The sequence below is a fragment of the Pteropus alecto genome, unplaced genomic scaffold (genome assembly GCF_000325575.1).
Source record: "Pteropus alecto unplaced genomic scaffold, ASM32557v1 scaffold101, whole genome shotgun sequence".
NCBI classification, from domain to species: domain Eukaryota; kingdom Metazoa; phylum Chordata; class Mammalia; order Chiroptera; family Pteropodidae; genus Pteropus; species Pteropus alecto.
This window is the reverse complement of record NW_006432945.1, coordinates 9,604,926-9,612,101: the sequence shown is the minus strand read 5'-3', so window position 1 is coordinate 9,612,101 and position 7,176 is coordinate 9,604,926. Positions and strand designations below refer to the sequence as shown.

The following is a 7,176-nucleotide window of genomic DNA, read 5'->3' as shown; positions in this document are numbered from 1 at the left end:
CATGGGGGAAACATACAATAATGTGTGTGTGTGTGTGTGTGTGAGAGAGAGAGAGAGAGAGAGAGAGAAAACGAACCAACAGGACTTCAAAGCGCTATAAAGTCGCATTATTACCTGCTGGTTAGTTTTCTTCATAAGACTGGTTTATAGAACATCAGGTTATTAAACCTGAAAGACGAGACAGACCCCCGTGCTGGGGACAGATCCCAGCCTGAATCCTCCTCACAGGGAAGGGAAGGGTCCCACATGGGGAGGAGGGGAAGCACTGATGACCATGCTGGGGAAGGCGGAAGACAAAGTCCTGCCGGGGCTGCAGGTGGACACCCCCTGGCCCTGCTCCTGGGTTCCCGGCCCCGGGGGGAGCCTGGCTGTGTAGGGGGTGGACTTAGATGCCCCCTGTACTGTAACATGGCCCCCGACCTAGAGCCTTCAATTTGAAGGGGGCAGAGGTTTTCTTTACCCCCACCTCAGCTTTCTGTGCTCCCCGCACCCCCAACTCCATCGTACTTAATTCCTCCTAATACCCCTGTCACAGTCTTCCCCTCAGAAACGGCTCAGCTTGTTCACAACGGGGCGTAAGTGACTGACAAAGCTAGAAGTGCTGCCTCTCCCAGGGACACTGGCCCTCCAAGCCAGGCGTGACTTTCCACTGGGGGCCTCTCCTCCATGGCGTAAGAATACAGGTGGGAGTGGGCACAGCTGGCACCACACCGAGTGTCCCTTTGGCAGGCTGACCTAGTCTAAGCCATGCCCTGCCAGTCTCAAGCTCTGGTGGACAGCAGTGGAAAAACAGGCCCACAGCCTGGCCTGGGGGCGGGGAGTGCCCCGCACCCCCACCCCCCTGCCTGCTTAGAGGAAGTGAGTGGGTCCTGCCCCAGGGCCTGAACCTGACTCAGTGGTTCCTGGAAGCTGGTGATGTCACGGTGACATAGCGGTTCCCCTCCGCAGCCAAGTCAGTAGGAGAGAGTGATGAGTGTCTCTCGCTGGCACTGAGGCCCGAGGCTCTCTTGGGGGTGACCAGGTCCTCTGGACCTCACAGGCCAGCCCCGTAGTGCTGCCTACACCAACCGCTCCCTTCTTCCCGTTTCCACAGCGGGACCACCTGTCCTCACAGGGACCCCATATCCTGGGCAATCTCAACTGATTTTAAACATTCTGCCCCCTTGTCCCCCCCAACCCTCCCCCCCAAAAACAAATTCACAAATCATAGAAAATCATCCCAGGTCTGACCATGTCCCTGAGGCTTTGGGAATACGAGGCCACCATGCTTGATCCAAAGCAGGGCACGTCGTAATGTGCGTCCCGTGTCTTTCTCGTGTCACATCTGCACGTCTTTTCAATCATACTAGGAGTGCCGAATAGAGAACTGGGTCCCTTTCTTTTGTCCCCTCCAGGACTCCCCAGCCACGGTGAGGATGTGGAAAGCTAAAAAGCTGGGTGGGAGGGTAAAGTCCCCACCTGGTCCTGGTCAGGTCTCTCTTGTTACTTCCTGGGGCGCCCGCATCTGCTTCAGGGCCCTAAGATAGGTAAGAAGAAGATGCCTCTTGCTTCTGGCGGATCAGCGCTACATCGAAAGGTACCAGTCAGTCCTGGCGCGGGTTTGGGAAAAGAACGGGGATACTTTCAGAAAACCACTCCTCACTCCCTACTCCCTTGTCTCCGGCCCAGTCTCCGGGAGGCGCGTGTCAGACTCACGTGGAGTAAAAGGAATCCTTTGTCAGCCGGAGTCGGAATCCAAACGCCGCCTCTGCGGCCCTGCCAGACGCCCAGTCTGTCTCCGGAGCCCCGACGCGGCCTTACGCTGCCCGATGCTGCCCCCTGCCGGACGCTCCGGCGCACAGCCCTCACCGCCGGGCTTGCGGGCTCTGAGCCTCCGCCGCCCAAATGGAGGCTTTTCATCAACTAAAGTTGTCAGAGCAGCTAATAGCCCATGAACACGGAGAAAATTAGGCTTCTCCAAGTGAATTGGGTGTTGAAAGACACCGAGATAAATGATGGTGACAGTGAGAATGACTGATGGAGATTCAAATCTGCAATGACATGGTGGGGGCGGTGGGGGCAGAAGGAACCAGTGTTTATTCCGACCACTTCATTTAAATCGAGGCTCACAACACCGGAGAGGCAGGTGTTCTGAGCCCCTGTTCTTAATGAGAGACGGAATCGCGTCTCAGGTTCACTAGTGTTATACGGAGGTTATACGGAGAGTAATCGGTGGAGCCAGGACTTAAACTCACTGACCGCAGAGCTCTGTGACATCGAGTGTCCCACCACCGAGTGCAGTGAGAGCAGAATCCTGCCCAAGAGGAAGATCCCTTTACGTCGTGAACTGGGTTTTTGGAATGAAGGCGAAATTTCAGCCGCATTCTCTTTGCTGAGAGTTTTAGCCGTAGCCCCTGCGCCGTGATTTGAGGGATGAGTGGTAGATCTCCCTACTTGAAAATCTCTCTCCAGCTTTGCCGGCAATGTCACTGTAGGCGAGTCCTCCCTTTGATTCACATCATCTAGCGGGTACTCACTTGTTGACTGAAAATAACCGATCCTGAGCGGGAGTCACGCGTTAACTCTGCCACCTTTGTTTCACCTCGGTGGGGTTGGCTTGTCATTTGGCTCACATTTTCCCTGCGCCATCTCAGATATCAGTCCACATCCCCATGCCTTTGCCCGGGCTTCGTTTTTGCTAGGAAATCTCTTCCCCTTTGGTGGTCAGCTGACCACTCCTCAAGTAGGAGGTCCGCCATCCCTCCACGGGCTCTGATGAAGTTATCTCTGTTCCCACCCCCAACCGGCAATGAGAGGTCAGTCTTTAGATCTCTGTCTCCACTAAGCCTGGGTGCCTAAGTGAATGAATGAATGGGTGAGTAAATGAAGTCAGCTGATGAGTGGGCTATCCATTTCATAGGACGTGCTGCTGCTTTGAAATGAATGCAAATCAAACCATGGCTGCACTTGTGAATGCTGCTGTGACATACACAATGTGTATGTCTGTGCATGGGTGGGATGTGCCGGCTACGCTATGATAAATAATTTGATGGGCCTTGAACTTACTCACACAAGCAGAATAGTTTCAGAACATTGCCATGGAGACGAATGAGGACTCAAGCAGCAGGGTATCACTTAGGCAGTGACAGATTTTACAGAAAATGGGCTTAGATACACCTTTCTTGTCCAAAAAAAAAAATCCCCTATCTAATGGGATGAGTGCTGCAAGGCAGAATAAAAACTTGCATCCCCCCCACAATGAAGAAAAAGGCCCTGAAGTTAGGAAAACAGGAAGTAGCAGGTCAAGAAGACCAATTCTTGGCCATAGACCGAAAGACTAAGGAGAAAGAGGGCGCTGGAGGCCTGACGTGAAGCTGAAGTTCCTGTTATTATCAGAACATAAACAGAGGAAGAGGTTTCAAATATATAATTACGTTAAAGAATATGAGCAGGGAATTCTGTTGTGGGAAGTGACGAAATATTGCAGAGGATATTTAGGGTTGGAGGAAACTGGTCCCTTGGACTGTAGCAAAGCGCTAATCATTTTTACATAACTAGAACTAAAGTCTTCCAATTCTTACCCTGCAGAGAATAACCTTCTCTGTCATTCCCTGTCACAAGCCTCCAAATCAGGGAATGAACTTTGATACACCACTGCTGTCCAATCACTACTCCCCCCTGACGTTTTCAATCTGTCCCAACAATGTCACTTTCTGGTCCAAGATCATATCCAGAAATGCATATGGCATTATTCTCGTGCCTCTTTAGTCTTCTCCAATCTGGAGCAGTTCCTTAATCTTTCCTTGTCTTTCACGTTCTCAACTCTTTTAAAAGTGTACAGGCTGTCCCTACCGAGTGGGTCTGTCTGGTAACGTCTCCTGGCCAGGCTTGGGTCATGATTTCTTGGTAGGAATACTGCAGAAATGCTGCTGTGCTTTTCTCAGTGAATTACGTGGGCGTGGGCTGGAGGAAATGTGATGGTAGCCCATCCTATGACTGATGAAATTTGTGTGGTTTTTTTTGTACCTTTTGACCACTTTCATCCATTTGGTGATACTTATCTTGATCACTAGTCATGTTGGTGTCTGTCAGCTTTCTCTCAATGTAAAGTCATTTCCCCCTTTTATATTGATTGGCATTTTGAGGGGAAATATTCTTGCTCTTTATCAAGCTTCCATCCGACAATGTTGGCCTCTACATCTCCTGCTGGATTCAGCCACTGCTCTAACAGTTGCCAAATGATTGTTTTCTATTTGCATTATTCCTTCTCCTTTTATTAGCTGTCAGGCTGCTGGAATAAACAGCTTTCCCGTTTTGCACATTTGTATGTGTATATGTGTGTGTGTGTGTGTGTGTGTGTGTGTGTGTGTGTGTGTGTGTATTTCAGTAAGGACTCTTATTAAACATGTTGTATTCCATTGCTATCTTTGTATATTTTTATGTTCATATTGCCCCAGATATGGTCAGTGGTCCCTTCAGACTGGTTCCTGCATCCTTCTGAGTTGTCCCCTTCATTCTCAGCATTTTCTCAGCACTTTATGGTACAATGATATGTCCCAGGTTCATCTTGTATTTTTCCTATTTCAGCCTGGAATTAGTCCTTATTCCAAAGAGCCCTGCTTCCCTTCAGTGGAGGATGGTATGTAGAAACCAAGATCTGGGCACTTAGAGTGTTTATTGTTTCTGGGAAGTCATTCCAGGTCCTTTCAGTGGAGAGACTTAGAAAATATATGTGTGCATATACACACGCATATGCACACACACTTAAATCTATTAACTATTTCTATATCTACCTGTGTTTATATATTAAAACACCCACAAGTTGATACTTAAACCTCCAATTTCAATCCACCTTCAATGTTCTTTACAGCGTCCTCTCTCTCTATATCAGTAACTCCCTTCTCCAACCTGGCTCTCATTTTCATCCATATATGTACCTATTTTGCTGACTCTTCTATGCCAGAAAGAAAAGGGAAGAAGAAAGAGAAAAGGAAAGGAAATAAGAGAAAGCCTGTGCGGATCGTTTTAACTTAAAGCTAAAAGAAAGGGAAAGAAGATGACATTTTATCTAACCAGCAAGTGCTTTATCAAGTACTGATTATTAAGAAAGTACAGATAGATGCACATGCACATATGAATTGGTAATGAATATTGTTTTAATAATTTTTAAATGATTTATGCTTAAATAGAATACCTTGATAATATCTCTGTCTTCACAAATGCCACAAATGCCTTGCAGGTAGGAGGATTGCGAAACATAAAATAGTAGTGATAGGATCAAAGAAATATCCAAGGACAATTCACAGTTGCGTACAGGCCACAAGATAGGAACATGTCTCAGAATTTTGCAGACAAGGTTAAAAAAATATCATCCTCTATAGTTGAAGCCAGCAAAAATCAACCTCAAATGAATGAGAATAACCACTTGTGGGTGGAGCCATCTTAAAAGATGAATTGTAATTGGCTACTGGATACAGCCAGGGTGCTTTCCGCATCTCCGTCAAGGAAACTGGAGAGGCTTCCCAGACCTTCCTGCGCAGTCCTTCATTCATTCAACGCTAGTCATGTTGGCGTCTGCAGCAAAGTTATCCTTTCTCTCTTTGGAATTACATGTTAGTCTGCAAAGTGCTGGGAGAATAGAACAGGAGAAAATATCGTCTTCATATTCAGAAAGTTCATAGTCTGGTTGGAGGGACAGACCAGTAACCAGGCCATTTCAATGCACATGCCTTGAGAGGAGTGAGCATTTGACTGACTAAAAGTTGACGCCTTCGGGAACATGATGCTGAGGTTTTGTGTAATATCTGTGTCAGCACAGTTTGGGCATGACACCAAAAGGCATGGGCAGTATCTTGGCACCAGTGTCAGCCCTACCTAGATGCATCTGGGGACTTTTCCAGTACTAACCAGAGAGTGCTGTTTGTTATATCACAAAAAATCCTCCAGGTCTGAATGACTTAAAGCTGGGGGCAAAGGTCACCTTTGGAAGATAATTCCTATGTCATTCCTGAAAAGTCCATGCTGCATTATGGATTATTGCGGTGATGAAAGGGATGAGTTGCTAAACTGGGGAAAATGATACAAAATAGAGAGAAGAGCTTAAATATATAAAACGATAAAATATTGTCAAAATTATTACTTTGATGTAGGCTTTAGAAGTCATAGCATCTTATCCCATGATACCGACAGGCGATAAAAGGCTGATATATCTCCAAAGCATTCGCCGGCCACTCTGGGCAGCATCCTCTCTACTGGGAGCCACAGCCATGGAACGAGGTCCCCACTGCTGGTCGCAGACAGCCGGGGTCTGTTCTGGGAGCTGGATTTAAGGGAGATCTTAGCAGGGCCAGGTGATGGACTGTGGAGGAGGTAGAACTTGGTTCGAATTCTGCCTCCTCCATGCGTGACTTGGGGCCTATAACTTAGGCGCTCCAAGCTTCTCTGAGCCATTGTTTGCTTACCTGCAAGATGAGAGCACCACACTGCTGTCAGGATCAGAGAAGATGGTGCATGTCGGGGGGCCCCGGTGGCATGACCACGGGAGACCCTTTCTCTCGGACCACCCTGACTTCATCAGGATACCACAGGCCCGGCGCCCACTTACCGATGCTGTTCCTTTTCTCCACGAGGCCTCCCCTGGCCCCTGGAACCCAGAGGAAACTCTCTTCCAACCCCCCCGTCTCATCGCCTGCATAGATCATATCCTGCTTTGCGGAGTGAGCTTTCTATTTCTGTATCTGCATTTTACTTCCGCAACTTGACTTATCTCTTTCAGAGCAGAGACTTTTCATCTTTTTTTATGTTCCATTTTTGAATCTCAGCACAGTGCCTTTTTGCACATAACTGCTTGAAAAATAGCAATCGATTGCTATTTCACCCACTTTTGTCTCCTGAAAATCACTCACTACAGCATCAAGAGCTGAACTCAGCCTACATAAGGTCATTACTACAAAGTAATGTGTTTATTCATTTATCTGTTTATCTAGCAGCCCTACCATGATTCACACATCCAAATGAGGCTGCTGCCTTATAAGGAGGCACCACGAAAGCCATAATTCCAAGGAGCCTGGCACCTCTCAAGGCATTTTTGGAACTCCTGCTTTGAATCAGTGCCAGAGTCAGGCTGGTGAATCCTCACCCCTGCTGGGAGGAGGTATTTTCGGCAAGCGTGAAAGTCGTCCTGGCCAAGGTGGGCGG

The 7,176-nt window shown here is 48.0% G+C and overlaps 1 long non-coding RNA gene across 1 annotated transcript in view; it reads right to left on the bottom strand.

The window, feature by feature from the left end:
* LOC112476449 overlaps positions 1-3,138 on the bottom strand; it is a 5,164-nt gene extending 2,026 nt beyond the window's left edge. The window contains exon 1 of the long non-coding RNA XR_003045111.1: positions 1,696-3,138. This is a non-coding gene — a long non-coding RNA (uncharacterized LOC112476449). The remainder of the gene's footprint in view (positions 1-1,695) is intronic.
* Between the last annotated feature and the right edge of the window lie 4,038 nt (positions 3,139-7,176).